This window comes from Euprymna scolopes, chromosome 8 (assembly GCF_053919585.1).
Source record: "Euprymna scolopes isolate OS-2025 chromosome 8, ASM5391958v1, whole genome shotgun sequence".
Classification (NCBI taxonomy): Eukaryota; Metazoa; Mollusca; class Cephalopoda; order Sepiida; family Sepiolidae; genus Euprymna; species Euprymna scolopes.
Genome location: NC_136489.1, coordinates 122,056,628 through 122,076,505, shown reverse-complemented (window position 1 = coordinate 122,076,505; position 19,878 = coordinate 122,056,628). Strand labels below are relative to the sequence as shown.

Below are 19,878 nucleotides of genomic sequence, written 5' to 3'. Positions count from 1 at the left end.
CTATTTGAAACTAAAGTGTGACAGACCTAGCTGAAGACGAAGCTTTTTTGTCAATAACCAAAGTCGCATCTACAAATTCTGTAACTAAATGCAAATATTTTGGATTAGACGAAATAATGTGGCATCTAAGTATGTCTTTCATCACTTTACGATTCTTTTACTCTCTTTTTTATATGTTTTCAACTGTGCGAATTCTGCAGAGTAACATTATTTTTATTTTCTTCGCAAACATTGCTAAGCCAATGGAAAGTATTCTCCCCCATCCCCTTAACTGTAATCACATCCGTCATTACGTAAATGTGAATTTGAGAAAAATATATAAAGTCGATTTCAGCAAGAAAAAACATTTTCAAAAATGTTAATGTACATCTGCGCCAATCTTGAATTCCGTACAAGCTTCCACTGATTTGGAAATCGTTATGATTTTAAATATGGAAACTTGTATCTTCTGTATATATAAAAGGTAAAATGTGTGTGCTTGTGTTTGTATGTCTGCAAAAATCTTTTGACACACGCAACGAACACTGAAAAAAAATCAGTATCCTTAGAAAGATCAAACTCTCGGACGACAAATATCCAAAACTGTGCCAAAAACATTAATTCTTTCACTGTCAACTGGGTCGTTTTTTCCAGTTTTTGCATTGACATTTTTGCTAAGTCATCCATGCCTTGCGATCTCAACTTAGGTTTTAAAGGTTTTCGAAGGTTCGTAGCATATCTGCACCGTGGGCCAGACGACTAAAGCGTTTCCTTATTTTCATCTTCTTTTTCCTCTTAACATTACAGGTTCAAGCCTGGCTACTGCGGCCAATTTTTTTTTTTTTGTGCTCGCACAGGTACTCGCTGCTATTTTCATTTTTTTAGGGGGTTGGTTATATTTTATTTTGTTTCTTTGCACTCGCTACTATTTTGATTGAAACATTTGTTTTACGCCTGGGTTGCTCAATAGCCTTAATATACCACCTCTTCTCACCCGGGCAACGCCAGGTACCCCTGCTGGCTATCATATCAAGGACAATCGTCTCGATGCCTCCGTTCAGTCTCAAAAAACAAAGGATACCCCGTATGTAATTGTGTAGCAAGGGTTGAGCAATCTCGAACCACACCTCTCCTTAATCGGCACTGCTTGAGTCCAGTGGCAAGGAGAAGTCCAGGACGACTGGAAACAATGCCAGGATAAGCAGAGAACACATACAGCACCTGGAAGTCCCAAATGGTAACCCATCTAGTACTGGCCAGGCTCATCGTTGCTTAACTTCGGTGATCTGATGGGCACCGATGTGTCAAATGCGATTATGCCGTATGTGTTACAGTTTTCTGTGTGTTTGTATATTTGTATGTCCGCTAAAAACTTTTGTCATTCACATCAAAGTGGCACGAACGTGGAACCATTAGAAAGAGTGACCTCTCAGACACATAATATCTAAAGAATGAAAAAATATCGTCAATTATTTCGTGTAGAAATGTCGTTTTTAATTTAAGAAGAGGAATCAGATAAAAAACGTTTGCAAACTGTGCATCCGCGAACCGTCGTTTCGTTCTTTCATTTTAAAAAGCTGAATTTATAAAATGATAACGTCTGTATCGTCGTTGTCCCATCGATAACGCGTTTGCTTACTAACTTAAGTTGTGCGAGGTCGCCCCCAACACATTTTTTTCTTTTTTTTTTTTTTTTGCTTACAAAATTTTGTTTTCAGTTTAGCCTCTGGCTGATGGCACCCAATTCCCGCTAGTTCCTCAAAAAATGTATAATTCGTTAAAATAAATGATCTCATGAAACAGAAATATATACTTTATCTAATAAATAGAGAATTCAACATTTGACAACATTGGAATATTATATTGCAATTTAAAAGTTGGTTAAAAGCTTCTTCGACAACAAAATTTTAAATATCTACATTTGGTATATAGGGAAATTTCCTCAGCTGTTCTACTGACTTCGCAGGCCGAAAGCAGACTCAAGGAATCCCATCGACTAATGGCGATCGAAAGGCGTTTGTAGATCCAATCAATTCATTGTGGTCCATGGTTTAGTGAGTATAATAATAGACCAAGGTGACTGCAAAAATTCTGCATGGCAAGGCCAATTGCTCTGTTTGTTTAATGCAATCAGGTGGGATATAAATCTGTGACGGAGGAGACCAGTGCATTTTGTTGTCTTGCAGGCTTTCATTGATGCTGTTTAATGTTTATGGTTGTTTCCACTTCAGTTATTAACGAAGCCACAAAAGGGTCAACACACGTTGCATTCTATATTAGAGACTTGCAACGCCTCTGTTGAGGCCAACAGGTCTGATGCTCGATGGGAAATCGGCATAATGTCTGGAGCCTATCGGATGACAGAGTTAAGAACATAGTGTCTAAGGAATTTGTCTTTTCGATCATAGGACATGGAGTCAGCACACGTTGACAAACTAACCATAACTACATGGGTATGAAGTCGATACAAGTTGACTTACTGATCACAACTACCTGATAGGGATTGGAGTCAATACACGTTGACCAAATAATGGAAAATACATTATAGTGTATAGAACCCGTACACGTCGACCGACAGACCACGTTTACATGATAGGCTATGGCGTCCATACATATTGACCAAGTGACCACAACTGCACCTGCTATGAAATAAATAATGACTTCGATGTATAAAAGTGTTGAGTGTTTTAGACAAAGTAAAAATTTTGTACATACACACACACATACACACACACACACACACAGACACACACACACACACACACACACACACACACACACACACACACACACACACACACACACACACTCAAGTCTTAGTTGGTATTGCGCCAAACACCTGTTGTAATAAGGTAAAACGATTTGCAACAGCTATTGTAATGGTAATGGTGCTGAAAATCTGGGCAGACTTGTTGTCACTCAGTCTCCATTGATTAATCAATTCTAATAAATCATCTAAAACCTTCTTGCGAGTAAATAATAATAATAATAATAATAATAATAATAATAATAATAATAATAATAATAATTCTGATTTCGTTTACCCATGTCTCCCTGAAAAGAGATGGGATTCATTCTCAGAGGACTTCCCTCAATCCCGGCTCCAAACCAGGAACGTCAAAGATCAAGGGTTTTCCTAAGGATATCGGCCATACCTACAATAGCAGAGGTCTGAAGGCCGCCCAAAACATCAGGGATTTGTAGTTTTTTCAAATGTCCTTGCAGACAACTTGATTAATACGACCAGGATTATTTGTGTTTTAACCCCATGTATACGCCTTATCTTCAAGGCCAATGGAGTAGGATTGCTCTACTTCTCGTTCTCCTTCTCTCTCACGTTCCTGTCCCAGAAGTCTACAATTTTCAAGTTTTGAGACCGTATCAATAATAATAATAATAATAATAATAATAATAATAATAATAATAATAATACCCAAAGGACGATGTTGACCAACTCTACGTAAAAAGGAAAGACGGCGGGAGGGGACTAGTTAATATAGAAGACTGTGTGAATGACACCGAAAAAGAACTAAAAAAAATACATATTGCAAAACACTGAAAGACTAATCATAGCAGCGAGAGACACTGCAAAAATTAATGAAACCGAAAACAGAGAGACAAAAGATAAGACAAGGAAAGAAAAGTGGGAAGAGAAACAACTACACGGAAGATTCATAAGGATGACAAAAGATGAAAATAACGAAAACACTTGGACATGGATGCGAAAAGGACACATAAGCTGACAAATTGAATCCTTAATATCTGCAGCACAAGAAAACTCGATAAGAACCAACCACATCAAATCAAACATCGACAAAACAGAAGAAAACAAAGACGAGACGATAAACCATATAAAAAATAAATGCAGCAAACTGGCCGAAAAGAAATACAAGAACAGAAACGACCAAGTGGGAAGGGTAGAACACTGGGAATTATGCAAACAACTGCATCTCGAACACACGAATAAGTCGTACAAACATAAGCGGGCAAGAGTACTTGAAAACGAGAATCACAAAGTCCTATGGGACATGGACATACAAACTAATAAACCCATCCAAGCAAGAAGACCAGATGTCGTAATAATTAACAAGAGAGAAAAGGTCTGTCAAATGATGATGATAGTCATCTTTCTTATGGCTAGGCAAATCTTCTTAGCTGTGACTTCCTTTGAGTTGACCTCATGCAAGTTTGGTTTCATTCTGCCTGTTTTATGCCATATCTAAACGTTTCAGGTCATTCGATTCTGAACACAATACATATTGTAAAAGACTCAACGTATAGATTTAGGTTTCTGAATTTTTTACATGAGGATTTATTGTCTGTATTCTTTGAGCTACTGTTTTTATCTTAAGAGTCATTTTCACAACGTTTCGATCGATGTAAGCTCCGACCTTCTTCAGGTGTATCTTGTCGTACTTGGAAATCTTTCTGTTGAACTCGACAGTTTTTTTTTTTTTTTGTCAAACTCGGGAGTCTGTACTGGGGTAACATGCTCTCTTTCTGTCAGTTATGACTGGATAGAAGTTCTAAGTAATTTGCGGTTGTATTCTGTGTGTGTGTGTGTGTGTGTGTGTGTGTGTGTGTGTGTTTGTGTGTGTGTGATTGAGGATTGAACCTTCAACCTCCAGATGAGTGTAACTTTACAACTGAATTTTACCAAGTACTTTATCCACTACATCACGGGTTCTTGGTTAATATGACACAAGTTGCTAATTTACAGATCGTTGCACATCTTTCCTCAACCATATTTCTGTAAAAAAAAAAAGCAACAGATATGCAACGATGTGAACTCTGTATGGCCGAATTTTATAGTATGTGATTGCATCTATTTGCCCAATTTCATATGCTGATCATGCTAAGCAAATTGACAGTGTTTTTTTTTTTATCAACCATTAATTTGCCAAAATAAGCTTAATCCTTGCAAAGTAACCTGATATGATAGTTTCGCATCAGATCAAACTAAGATGAGTACCCAGATAGATGCATTTGAAACGTGTATCGAATATGGTTTTATAGATATTTATCTTCGTCTATTTTTATTTATATGTGTATTATAGAAGATCAGAACAACATCGGTACCGTCGGTTTCAAATACAAACAAAGGGGACCTATAGCTTCTGTTTATGTCTGTCTTTCCGGAAAATGGGAAACTCACAATGTGACTTTTCTATGATAATTTAATCTTCAACACATTGTTAAATTTTTATTTTATTTTTATTTTTTTGTTATATTGTTACTAATTTAGGCTTCATACTTGCAAATTTTGTCGATACACGAGTTGTAGGCACATAAGAAAATTTCTCTTTTTTTATCTGTGAATCTAATACCGTGGCCTCCAACAACCTTCCATGATTACCGGTATATATATATATATATATATATATATATATATATATATATAAAAGTGAACGTGTCTGTCTGTGTGTCTGTCTGTGTACATTTCCCTACAAAATAACTTTCAGTCTACAGATATACAGGGTAGTGAGATTTGCGAAAATCTTTGCAATCCGTTTTTGGACAGAAATTTGGCTATTAAAGGGTCATGGTTCAACCATTTGACCTTTGAGAACTCTACCAAACTCCTCCACCAATTTTGGGTCTAAACACTTGAAATTTTAGACATAGGTTCCTTGGACATGGATCTAACTTAATAACTTGATTTGAGCCCCACACCAATAAATGTTAAGTTGTCATAATAGAATTCAAAGTTTTAAAAAAATTGACCCCTGCGGTCTCTAACAAATTACTCAGACAATTTCTGGTCTAAATAAATAAAGGGTATTCAAAGATAGGGCAAGCTTTTTAATCGGTTTGGGTCGAAAATTTGAGTTACAAATATATAAATGTATGTATGTTTGCATGTCTACCTAAAACTTTCGAAAGAGCTGTATTGTTTGAAAGCTCGATCCTTCAGACGACAAATACCCAAACATTGGCTAAAAACATTAATTTCTTCACCCTCAACTGGGCACTTATCTACAGGGAGGGGTCACTTTTTTCGCCTATATTTTTGAAAGTCATCCCCTCTTTTCGATTGTCTAGCCTTAATTTAAACCTACGTCACTTCCGGTTTGGCGGTGGTCGTAACAGCAAAGACGTCAGGTGTTTCCCCGTTCCTTTCCTGCCTTCCTACTACCACTTTTTTTCTTTGCTCAACATACACCTCGACATACCCGGGCAACACCGGACTAACATGCTAGTATATATATATATATATATATATATATATATATATATATATATATATATATATATATATATATACTAGCATTTCCTGTATATATATATATATATATATATATATATATATATATATATATAAATATAAAATATATTTTAGTCATACCATGTAGCAGTTTCGGCTGAAATGCTAGTATATATATATATATATATATATATATATATATATATATATATATATATATATACTAGCATTTCAGCCGAAACTGCTACATGGTAAGAAGCTGATAATCCCCATTTTCTATTTACAAAATTTTAGTTAAGGTTTTCACTTTTCATCCTTATGTAGTTAAATTTTGTTTTAAAATTGAAGACTTTTGCGAAATCGGCTTATATATATATATATATACACACACACAGGGTTACCCCAAAAAACGGGCCCCGTGTACACTTTATGTGATATCTCCATTATTAAGTCTATTTCTATTTAAAAATTTTAGTTAAGGTCTCTTTTTTTCTTCTTTTTTTTTGTCATCCATATATAAATGAATTCTCTTTGTATGTAGGTGCTTAGTCTGCGATAGGTTAAAGTTAATATTTTTTTCCTTCCGGGAATCTAAACCACATTCTTTATTTTTATTTTTGCAATTCTTGATTCAAAGCTTCTTTATACTATATATATATATATATATATATATATATATATATATATATATAGTCTAATATCAGCACACAAAAACATGAAATGCAAGGCACACTCGCATGCACATCCATATACATATACATATACACACCCACACATAAATCAGAACCGACACATTAAAACACACACACGCGCACGCATACAACCACACACAGACATAACACTCCTATCTCTAATACAACACACTGAACAATACCAACCCTACTTAACCTCGAAACCAACAACACTAGGAAAAACCTAGAACCATGGTATAATATCTGTTCCAACACCTCGCTCCCTCCTCAGTCAGTGGAGGAGAAACCCCTCATGACTGAGACAACTATCATTCCTTCTATCATCCCCCTCCCATACCTATACCCATCCTATTGGCCCCTCCCCTCTGGGGAACAAGATCTTCCCCATACTAGGAACCGATCCTTGGTCTGGCCATACACACATGGGGAAACAAATAAATAGAAACATAAAAAAAATCCCCATTACATATTTTTAAATACACTCCTCTATCTAAACAATCATGACATAAAGAATACCCGAAAAGACTGAAACGAAAAATCACAATACTAAAATCCAAGAATCCAAAAAATAAATATCAAAATAGAATGAAAGCACCCCTACTCTTATATCAGAAGAGCTGGTTCTTCCCCCCCCTCCTCACACATACACATTAGTAACGACCTTGGATCACAGTCAACTTCCTAGGGAAGCAAATAACCTCATAATACTATAAAACAGTACACACATTCTCAAACCAACAAAAGAAAACACACACACACACACACACACACACACACACACACATACACACACACACACACCCTACCCTAAAGGAAAAGAAAAAAACACAAGCAGAAAGAGAAAGTGAGAGAGAGAAACACAACACAGGAGTGACCACTGCTGAGGTCAGTGGCCTCCACAAGCCCAATAAAAGAGTAATAAAAATTGAACATTCCAATGAATAGTAGACACTTACACGCTTCCACCCCTTGGAAACACTTCAAATGAACTATGAAAATGACATTTTTAAATCTCCAACACATTTGAAAATAATTTCTGAAGAGGATGCTTCACAGAATGTCTGAAACGTGTAAAAACGATTTCAATGATTTAAAAACATTATTACAATGATCTAAACATAATTCTCAATGAAAAACCAAGACATGGAATAATAAAATAATGTTAAAAAATACACATTGTTGGTGACTACCCCCTTATATATATATATATATATATATATATATATATATATATATATATATATATATATGTATGTATGTAAAAGGCCCTGTGTCTGTTTGTCTGTCTCCATATTTTCAAACTCTATTTCCTCCAAAACTAAAATGATTGGATTTTTTATGAACCGTTCTTTTATGGGTCTTTAGCCGGTTAGAATAGTTTTTAAGGGGTCAAAAATGGGTAAAAATTGAAACAATCGTTATACATTCATGTTAGTTTATTTTTAATCAGTTCATATGCGTGTCTCGTTAGTACAGTGGTAACGTCACCAGCTTTGGATGCTGCAGTTTTGCTTTCGATTCTAGATGATAGCACCCTAATACTTATTTTTAAAAATTTAAATAACCACTCTATTATACTATGTACGAAATCTGAACAAATTAAAATATTGTATATATATTTTTTTTGATTACATTTTCACCCCAAACAAGGCACATTGCCACTTTGATGTAGGGGGCTACTATCAGGGGCATAAACTATAGGAGGTACTATGTAGGGAGTTGGGCAGCAAGATGTTGGTTCACGTTACACTTGAACTTCTGCATGTCAGTACAGTTGGGGAAGCAGGAATCCGGGAAGGAATTCCAAAGTCTAGTGGTTCTGGGGAAGAAACTACTGGAGTAGAAGACTCTCTTACATCTAGGGATCTCTATGGTGAAGGGGTGGGATTTAGCTGCTTGTCGGGTTTGTTGGGGGTATTTACGTACAAGGGGGCACAAGTGCTTGCAGTTCGTTCTTATTTAAGCGTATGTTACATCCGTGCAAAGCCCCTTCTCGCAAGTATATATATATATATATATATATATATATATATATATATATATATACATATATATATATATATATATATATACACACACACAGGGTTACCCCAAAAAACGGGCCCCCGTGTACACTTTATGTGATATCTCCATTATTTATTCACCGATTGCCTTTACAGGATATGGCAGAAGCAACAACCGTGAGTACACCAAGACCCCAGTGGGAGTTGGGACAAAGAATACACTGTGTTAAATGTTACTACAAGACAGGCTCATTTAAGAAAACCCAGGACAGTTTCATGCGTCAGTTCGAATGTGAAAAGGCTCCACCCAAAATCAGAATTCAGAACTGGGTGGACCACTTCAAGAAGTATGGGACGTTGAGAACCTCAATGCTGCCAGAGAGAACCGTCCAAGCCACTCTGCACGTCCCAAGAAGCGAACAGCCGAGCTGGTCGAAAGAGTGAGAGAGTCTCTCCAGCAGAGTCCGAAACTTGCAAGAGAGTTCTAGTGAACGATATCAGGGCTTATCCATACAGAATACAGACGCTGCAGACCCTTACAGCTTCAGATAAGAAGCAGAGGAGGGCTATGGCAGTCAAGATGCTCGAGAAGATCGAGGAGACACCAAGTTTCCTTAACCTCCTTTGGACCTCAGATGAAGCCCGCTTCCAGCTTGATAGAAAGGCAAACTCCAAGACAAATGTCTTCTGGGGGTCCTCCAGACCCAATGAAGTAGCCACCAACCCCCTAAGTGCATAGTGTGGGCTGCAATCTCGGCCAGAGGCATCATCGGATCAATATTCATCGAAGAATCTGGCACAGCAGTGACAGGCACCAAGGAGCGGTACGTGGAGGTCGTCAAAACCTTCAAGAGTGAGCTCCAGACCATCTACCCGTCGCTCAGGAGCAAGTTTTGGTTCCAGCAGGATGGAACAAGTTCTCACACCTCAAACCTGTACCGAGATTGTCTGAAAAAGAACTTTGGAGGTCGAGTGATCAGTCCCAAGACTGATTTTGAGTGGGCACCCCATAGCCCGGACCTAAACCCCTAAGATTTTTTTCTTTGTGGCTATCTTAAGGATAGAGTCTACGCAGGGAAACAGAACCATCACGGAACTCAAGGAAGCCATCAGGAAGGCGATGAGAGCCATTTACCAATTCGGTCTGTAAGAACGTCATGGACAACTTCGTGCTGCGCCTCAAGAAAGGCACGGAGCTAAATGGAGGAGGCCATCTAGAACATATGCTGTAGAACGGAGAAAAAAGGTCAAAGATCCTAATGTTTTGATGTGATGTTTGAAATCTGATAAACTAGTTATGACCAAATTTTCATTTTATTCGGATAAAACACTAAGAAACGGGGCCTAATTAGAGTTGGGGCCCGTTTTATGGGGTCACCCTGTATATACGATGTTCTAAAAGTAATACCCACTATTTTTTTTATTCCGCTTGATTAGATTAGAAGGGATTGCAAATTGCATTGTAATGATTATTGAACTCATTCATTCACAACCTGAAATTTTCATCTCTATGTTAAAAATATTGGCAGTGTGAGACTCTAAAAAAGCAATCCCTGTCATTATCCTTTTTATTATTTAAATTTAAAAAAAAATCGTATACATTCCTTTCTTTCTTTATTCATTTATTTAAAATTGTCCTCTTTCTTCTTGCCGTAATAATACCCCCTTCTGCCCCATTGGTTAGTGATTGAGACTATAGGGCAATTTGAGAATGAGTTATTTTTTCATTATTATTATTATTATTATTATTATTATTATGATGATGATGATGATGATGATAATAATAATAATAATAATAATAATAATAATAATAATAATATTAACAGTGAATTGTTTCATAGTGAATCTTTGTATTAAGGGGAGCGTCCGGCCGTGTATGTGTGTGCGATATATATATGACAGAAGTAGTATTAGTAGTAGTAGTAGTAGTAGTAGTAGTAGTAGTAGTAGTTCTGCTTTTAAGCTTACTTCACTGAATAACAGAGGGATTTTTAATAACAAAAATTAAATATCACAAAGGGGAGGCATCAGGATTTTAGAAATGCCTAGGTGGGGCATGGCCCAAAATAGGTTGGGAACCACCGATGTAAACACTGCCTGGCCGATTTTCGCAGTATGCGATGATATCCATTCGGCCAATTTTGTATTCAGGTCGTGCAAAACAATTGACAGTATTTAAGCAAACGACTTTTATCAACCATTAATTTGCCAGACGAGCTTAATCCTTGCAAGGTAACTCGATATATCGTATCAGATTAAACTCCGATAAGTTCATAGATAAATGTATTGGAACGTGGATCACATATGTTTTCGTGAATATGTATGAAACATGAAACCATAAACTACATGGCTGAAAGAATGTGTCTGAAAATGAATTTACGTGTTGGTATTCGATAAAGGAAAGTTGTCTGTGTGTCTAAAGCTAAAATAAAACTATTAAATATATACACCGGCAAACCGTATATATTCTGCTTAAGTGCCACTCATGACAGGTTTTGGTAACAAAACTAACGCCGTAGAGCTTATGTGAGTGTAAGTTTTAAAGTATGGAAGAAAAAAAGGGTCAAAATATAAACAAAATAAGTGCACCATTTGTACAGTGAAGAAGAAGAAGAAGAAGAAGACGACGACAAGAACAAAGAAGCAGAAGAGGAAGAAGAAGAAAGAAGATATAGGAAGAAGATGAAGAAAAACAAAGAAGAAGAAGAAAAAGAAGTAGAAGGAAAAAGGAGAAGAAGAAAAAATGGGAAGAAGAAAAAAGAAGAAGAAAAAGAAGAAAATGAAATAATAAGAAAAAGAGGAAGAAGAAAAGAAGAAGAAGAAGAAGAAGAAGAGGAAGAGGAAGAGGAAGAAGAAGAAAAAAGAAGAAGAAGAAGAAGAAAAAAGAAGACAGAAGAAGAAAGAAGAAAAAAGAAGACAGAAGAAGAAAGAAGAAAAAAGAAGAAGAGGTGAAGATTTCTTCTGGTATCTGCAACCTCCCTTTTCACAAAAGCGATATTGCTAGTCTTTCTCTACCGTTATTTCCAGTGAATGTGCCCGGCAGAGCTCCGATCTCTAATTTCTCCATGTAAGACATTAGCAATAATAACTCGTCGTCCACCTGTAATTAAAAAAGAACTTTCGCTCCTTCCCTCATGTGTCGCGCTGAATTTCCATGAACGTGGTTTCTTTCCAAAAAGTTTATCCTCTGTGGAACACATTATGATGGAACTGTACCTATGCAGACAATGTAATGGGCGTTTTCATATCCAATGCTTGTAATACACAGTCTCCCATAAGTAATTAAACTTGGCTCATTCCATTCACCATTTTCAATCTTCTCATAATATTTTTTATTTTTCAACTGAAACTCTATCCATCTTTTCTTTTTTTTTTACAAAGGAGTCACCACTTATCAAGGCCACTCGAGGATAAGGATTAATGAGTGTTCAGTAGTCAATGGGACAATATCTTAGTACTCGTTAGTAATGGAAATTTGGTAAATTGGATTACTTAATGAGACGGCTCATCAAGAATTTGTTTATGTTGGACTTGAAGACGACTATATTGTAGTCAGTTGAAAAGCAGGAAAACGAAAGAGAGTTCTACAGGCGTGTGGTTCTAAGAACGAAGCTTTGTTCATGGAATCAACGTTTAGGTTTAGGCACAGATAAAAAGTGTGGGAAATTATTGGTAGTGGTTTCAACTAAACAAGTGTTTTTCGTGAAAGCTTGGAAAGGGGGGATAGATTGGAGCTCAGATGAGCACTTGCTATGAAAATAACGATAAAGCAGAGACAAGCTCACAACGTCTCTTCTGTGAGAAGAGAAAAAGTGCGTCCCCCACTAGGCTATGAAGTTTATTTTGAACTCTATCAAGGCAGGATAAGTGCTTCTAGTAGCTCCTGCACAGATATGGCAACAGTACCCCATCCTTGGACGTACTTGACTCTTATATAGGTAGAGAATTGCATCAGCAATGAGATATCTACTGGAATAGAATAATCCCACCATTTTTCCAGCGACCTTGGCAACGGATTTGATGTACATGTTCCATTTCAGATTAGGAGTAAAGGTCAGGCCCAGAAGCTTGTCAAAACATGGAGCCTCGATAAGACGAGAGCCATTCATTTCAATTGATATCAGACGGTTAGCAGAGCGTTGATGATGTAAAGATATAAGCTTGGTTTTAAGATTAACTAGCCACCGTTTTCACCATTGTATCACATGCTCAAGATCAGAGGAGAGAGAATCAGAGAGGACAGTCATTTACAGCCTTTGAAGTGTTGGCATAGATGGAAGTGTCTTCAGCATAAATGTCTACGGACAGAAGTTGGGAGATCATTGAAGTAGATTAGGAAGAGAATTGGGCCTATGGTGAACCTCTGAGGGACTCCAGCATCATTACTGTGAGTTTCAGTTTTTGCCCATCAACCACTATTCTTATTAATCTATCAGCGAGAAATGATTTAATAATTGAGAAGACTTTTCCAGCTATACTGTAGCTGGAGATCTTGTGGAGTAAACCTTTATGCCACACCCTGTCAAAGACCTTTGATATGTCAAGAACAATTGCCCTAGAAAGGAAGCCTCCATCGAGAGATTCACTAATCCCATGAGATTTAACCATCAGCACAGGGGAAACCATGTTGTATGTCACAAGGAGGTTATTTTTGCTGAGGTGGTCGACTACTTCTTTATTTAACACAGATTCCATCAACTTACTCATGATGCACACGAGACTTATTAGTATGCATTGAGAAGGAGATTACCGATCACATGAATTCTTAAATACAAGGCATACTGATGAGGTTTTCCATGGTGTTGGTGGTCTTTAAGACAATGTTCAAACAGCTTTATAAGTATGCGCGCTATTTAACATGTGTATTATCTAATTGTGTGTTTAACTGTGCATTATTTAACTTTTTTTACGGACTGTTGTTCTCGTGTCCTTCATGTCTGTTTTAACGGCTCATGACTCGTCTAGTCTTTGTGTGTGCGTGTGTGTCAAAACATATAATACACATAACATGACAACATAGCTGTCCTCTGCTATTCGCTTCTGGGTAATTCGTCAACGTCTTGGGAAGCTGGGTTCTGTTTAAAGGAAACACCTCAAGACAGACACAAGACGATGTATGTTTTTATATATATTCTTTATTCACTTCCAGGCATCTCGTTATAGCAGATCCGTCAGTGAATCTTGGATTGTGGTTTCTTTGCATCCATTTGGAAACCGTCGCCCTCTTATGGGGAGACCTTGATCTTGATTCTTAATTGTCTCAAAATCTATTCACTAAACTTAACTCAGCTGTTTCAAGCCGGAACCCCTGCCACTCCACTTCTAGTCCCATTTGCATACTTTCCAGTGCAACTTAATCGATCACCCAAATTTGATACATGTCACAACACAACTCTCTGAACCTGCATGGTCACTCAGCTAATTGTTTCCTAAGATTCAATCCTTCGTTTACTCCGCTAGCTAGATAGATAAACAGATAACATAAAATTAAATGCTTCTACCCGGCGTTGCCCGGTATTTACCTAACATTAGTTCCTATTTACAATGCCTCCCCGTGGGACAGAGTTAGACACCAGGGTCGTTTTTTAACGTGTAGAAAAGAAACAAAAATTTAAAATTGTCTCAGTCGTGAATAGTTCTGGTTGAAGTTTTTCAGCATTTTAATTTGAATGCTGTTATGAAGAGTTGCTTTACTGAACTCAAGGTTTTTGATTAGCTTGGCAACATCATGCACAACTATTTGTATGCCACATTGCGTGTTTTTAGATACAGAAGGATATACGAGGTGGGGGTTAGTAGCCTTGAATGCATAGGGAAGATTTAGCTGCTAAATTCTTGGCAAAGCGTTTGTCTTTGTCCGATGCTGACGCGATTAACTCAGGTCCATTGATGATCGTTGGTATAGAGAACTTTAATGCAAACCATTATGTGAGCGTAATTCTATAAAATCAACAGTTGAGTCTTTGATAAGACAAAAGCGCGTTCAGAATGAATGTTTCTATTGAACATCACAAGTGCATTTCAGAAGTTTTAACACTGCACGAGCTGAAAGGTCCAGCCTATAAAATCAACTATAGATTCTTTTATAAGACAGGGGCGCATTCGAAAATTCAAATGATTACGTAAAAATAATTTCACAAAATCAACAGTTACTGCTTTGATAAGATAAAGGCGCTTTCGAAATTAATGTTTCGGTTCAGCATACAATTGAACCATGATACTTGACTTTTGCTTTTCAAACTTAAAGTGAAATCATCAGTTGTAGATAATTTTATAAAAGCTAAAGTAGATTCTCTACAGTGCAATATAGACTGTAATGTGTTGTGGACTCAGGTCACTGCGATAAGGCGTGTGAAACTTCCTCTCGGTACACTGCAGAGCAGGCAATTAATCGATTTAATTAGAGAAATCGGCAATTTCACCGATTTCGATGACAATAAAAATATGGGAGGGTGGAACATTTGTTGACGCTCATTCAATTGCGAACAACGTCGGGTTCCTTGCTAGTTTTACATAAATTTAAATAAGAATTCTGGACATGGTGCAGAACAACTTGCTTATTTTAATTTGGCGCCCTAAAGCAATGGTTGCTTCATGGCTGGTAGGGATGGGCTTATTTGAGAGGGTCGGGCTTAAAGTTTGGTTCTAAATCAGCGTTATTTATTTTTTCTTTATTTCAGGCACCCCAATGAGCATCATGGAGTGGATGAAGTTGGAACACGCTTTCATCTCCTTGAGGGGAAATCTGCATTGGCCAGCATGGTCCCCAGATTTATCACCATATGACAATTTTTTTATGGGGATATCTGAAATCAATGGTTTACAACGATCGTCCTAGCACCTTGATTCACCTGAAAAACAATATTCGTAGAGCTGTCGCCAACATACCCATCGATATGCTGAAAAGAGTTGCCGAAACTTCAGTTCGATTAACTCAGTGTATAAATAACAATGGACGCTATCTTACGAATATCATTTTTAAAACTGGTAAAAAATAAAATGTAAATGTTTTACTAGTTTGCAGTTCAAAGAATTCACGTATATCGGCATTACTTTTGTTTCAATTGATATTCTAAATAAACCAGTTGCTCTGCTCCACTCTGTATTTGCCAGCATAATATTGTAATTTTTATATTCGTATTAATAAAAGTATTTGAAAATGGTTCTGTTTGGGAATTTCTTTCACCTATCTTGGGACGGGTATTCTTCTAGTTATATATATAAATCTGATTGAAAACTGCTGATCTATTTAGAAAAATGTGAAAGTATAATGTTGTACCTATATTTTATATACATTTGTGGTTCATGCTGTTACAAAGACGAACCTAGTTCAAACATAAAAAGAAGAACTAGTCGAATTGAAATATAATCTGAGATGTTTGCTCCTCTAAATTTAGCCACTAGTTGGAAGATATTTCCAAAGCCAAATTTGACACTTGAAAATCTTTGATACACGAAGAGAATTTACTGCCCAGTTTTTATTTTTTATTTTATTTTTTATTTTTTTTAAATTTTCTTCAAACAGAATTTTATCAAAAATACATTTCGGCTCGAGGCTATAATCCATTTTACAATTTAAACAAAAGCGAATTAAAATTCATCTTCTATTTGAGGTTTTACTACTAGCAAAATTTTTAAGATACAAAGAACAGTAAATATAATACTTAGGTAAATTTATAACACGTCAATATAAAACAATTATTTTCACGATATATGTGTTTATTAAAATACTGTAATAAAATAGTTTTAGTTATATCAGTAGGGCTAGGACAACAGCATATTCTTTTCATTGTTTTGACCCTCGAATGTGTATCCGTTGGTATCTTATATGTTTTTATATAGACGGATGTGGTTCTTGGGTGCTTAACTGTGTCTAACTGTGTCAGATATATACTCGAGAGTCAGAACAATGAAAAGAATACGCTGTTGTCACAGCCCTATATATCAGTTAAGATGGCTCCCTCTAGTGCTCTAGAAAACTTCTAGCACCTGCTCGTATTCTATATCTACATAAATCCACCATTCGCCTGTACATGGAGTATTGTTAACACATCTGGACTAGTGCACCAACCACTAGACTCTCTCTTTTAAACAAGGTGAAAAAAAAGAGATTCTCTAACCTAATAAGTTCTGCACTGTTTACCAAGTTCCAGTTCCTCTCCCATGTTGAATCCGTGTACTTCTTTTATGAGTACCTTCATGGAACTTGCTTTTACGAACTTACTGAAGTTATACCCCCTCAACCTTAACGCCTCCATAATCAACCTGACTAGCAGCAAAATATCGCCCCTTTACTGTAAATGCTGGAAAACTTTTTGTTTTATTCTCATCGCCTGTTTTCTAGAACCTTTGGCCTTCGAAACTTCCTCTCTGTTCTCTGTTTCCCCGACTGCACAATCATGCAAAAATTTCAATGTAATGTGAAAAACATCTTGCTAAGCAGAGCCACCCTATAAATCTGACTCCTAGTCACTCTAGCCTTTTTACATATCAGCGGCAATATGCCTTGCTTGAAGTGAATAAAAGTTTTTTTGTGTTTTTTTAGTGAATCATTGCTTTGAGATAGAAATACAAAGCGGTTAAGCATAAGTATTCATTCAACATCCTGTTAGATAATAACATTGTTAAAAGTTAATTAGTTATTATCGATCTATCTGTCCATCTGTCTATTTATCTATCTATTCAGTAATATTGTTAAAAGAGTTTATATTAGGAGTTATTTATTGTTTATAGAAAAAAGTGTAGCAATGGGTTTTAGCTGAGGATGTTTACATAAATAACCTAGGGTAAATAAACAAAATGACCTTAGCCAGGCATACGTGGAAAGGTCGCACATTTAGATACGTGTGATTTTTGAATGATGACATAACGGAACTAAAAAGAGGTCGGGAAGTTTAGTCTGTCAAGGAGTTGGAGATTGGTTCTGCAAGTGAACAGACGTGATTGAAGTCAGAAAGCGAGGTTGTGAAGAACAAGCATGTAGACACGAAATGTAGACTCTTTGTGAACACCATTTGAGACTACTGAAATAAATTTATATTTTAAAAATAAAAAGTGTTGTTCTGTGGTTTCACAAAAGAAAAACAGAACAGAGGTTTCAATTGGTTATGGTGTTGGCCATTTAAATGTTTATCACAGAGATCAGCAGTGAAGATAGAAGAACTCTTGAAAGAAGGAAAGGTATGACGCATATATTATTCTTCTTATAAAAAAATCATACCTTATGTAAATATGAACTGTAATATATACACGTGTGATAAGTTTCTGATACAACGTGACTCGGTTTATACGTCAATATCATATCCGATGGCTAAACAACAATACATAAAATTTATACGTGTTTATCTGATTCCTTTATAAAAACAATATCTTCCACCTTTCTATACAACTCATATTATAGCAATACAGTTTTGAAACATATGATGTACATGGAGTACGTATTATGCATATGCAAAGTAAAGGAAAATAAAGCGTATGCAAATGAATGCACATGCAAAGTAAAACATACAATAACATACAAATTAAAGATATTCACATTAAATAACATAAAAATAAAAGATATTCACATTAAATCACATGCAAATTAAAGATATGCACATTAAATCACATACAAATAAAAGATATGTTCTTGAAATCACATACAAATTAAAGATATTCACATTAAATCACATACAAATTAAAGATATTCACATTAAATCACATACAAATTAAAGATATGCACATTAAATCAAATAAAAATTAAAGATATGCACATTAAATCATATACAAATTAAAGTTATGCACATTAAATCACATACAAATTAAAAATATGCACATTAAATCACATACAAATTAAAGATATGCTCATTACATCACATACGCATTAAAGATATGCACATTAACTCACATACAAATTAAAGTTATGCACATTAAATCACATAAAAATTAAAAATATGCACATTAAATCACATACAAATTAAAGATATGCACATTAAATCACATACAAATTAAAGATATGCACATTAAATCAAATACAAATAAAAGTTATGCACATTAAATCACATACAAATTAAAGATATGCACATTAAATCACATACAAATTAAAGTTATGCACATTAAATCACATACAAATAAAAGATATGCACATTAAATCACATAGAAATGCAAAATATGCACATGAAATCACATACTAATTAAAGATATGCACATTAAATCACATACAAATACAAGATATGCACATTAAATCACATACACATTAAAGTTATGCATATTAAATCACATACAAATTAAAGTTATGCACATTAAATCACATACAAATAAAAGATATGCACATTAAATCACACACAAATTAAAGTTATGCACATTAAATCACATACAAATTAAAGTTATGCACATTACATCACATACAAATACAAGATATGTTCATTAAATCACAGATAAATTAAAGATATGAAAATTAAATCACATACAAATTATAGATATGCACATTAAATCACATACAAATTAAAGATAAGCACATTAAATCACATACAACTTAAAGTTATGCACATTAACTAACATACAAATTAAAGATATGCACATTAAATCACATACAAATAAAATATATGTTCATTAAATCACATACACATTAAAGATATGCACATTAAATCACATACAAATTAAAGATATGCTCATAAAATAACATACAAATTAAAGATATGCACATTAAATCACATACATATTAAAGATAGTCACATTAAATCACATACAAATTAAAGATATGCTCATAAAATAACACAAATTAAAGATATGCAAATTAAATCACATACAAATTAAAGATATTAACATTAAATCACATACACATTAAAGATATGCACATTAAATCACATGCAAATTAAAGATATGCACATTAAATCACATACACATTAAAGATATGCACATTAAATCACATACAAATTAAAGATATGCACATTAAATCACATGCACATTAAAGATATGCACATTAAATCACATACAAATTAAAGATATGCACATTAAATCA

The 19,878-nt window shown here is 35.3% G+C and overlaps 1 pseudogene; it reads right to left on the bottom strand.

The window, feature by feature from the left end:
- Window positions 1–1,188: 1,188 nt before the first annotated feature.
- Window positions 1,189–1,306, bottom strand: LOC145284358 (5S ribosomal RNA; annotated as a pseudogene).
- Between the last annotated feature and the right edge of the window lie 18,572 nt (window positions 1,307–19,878).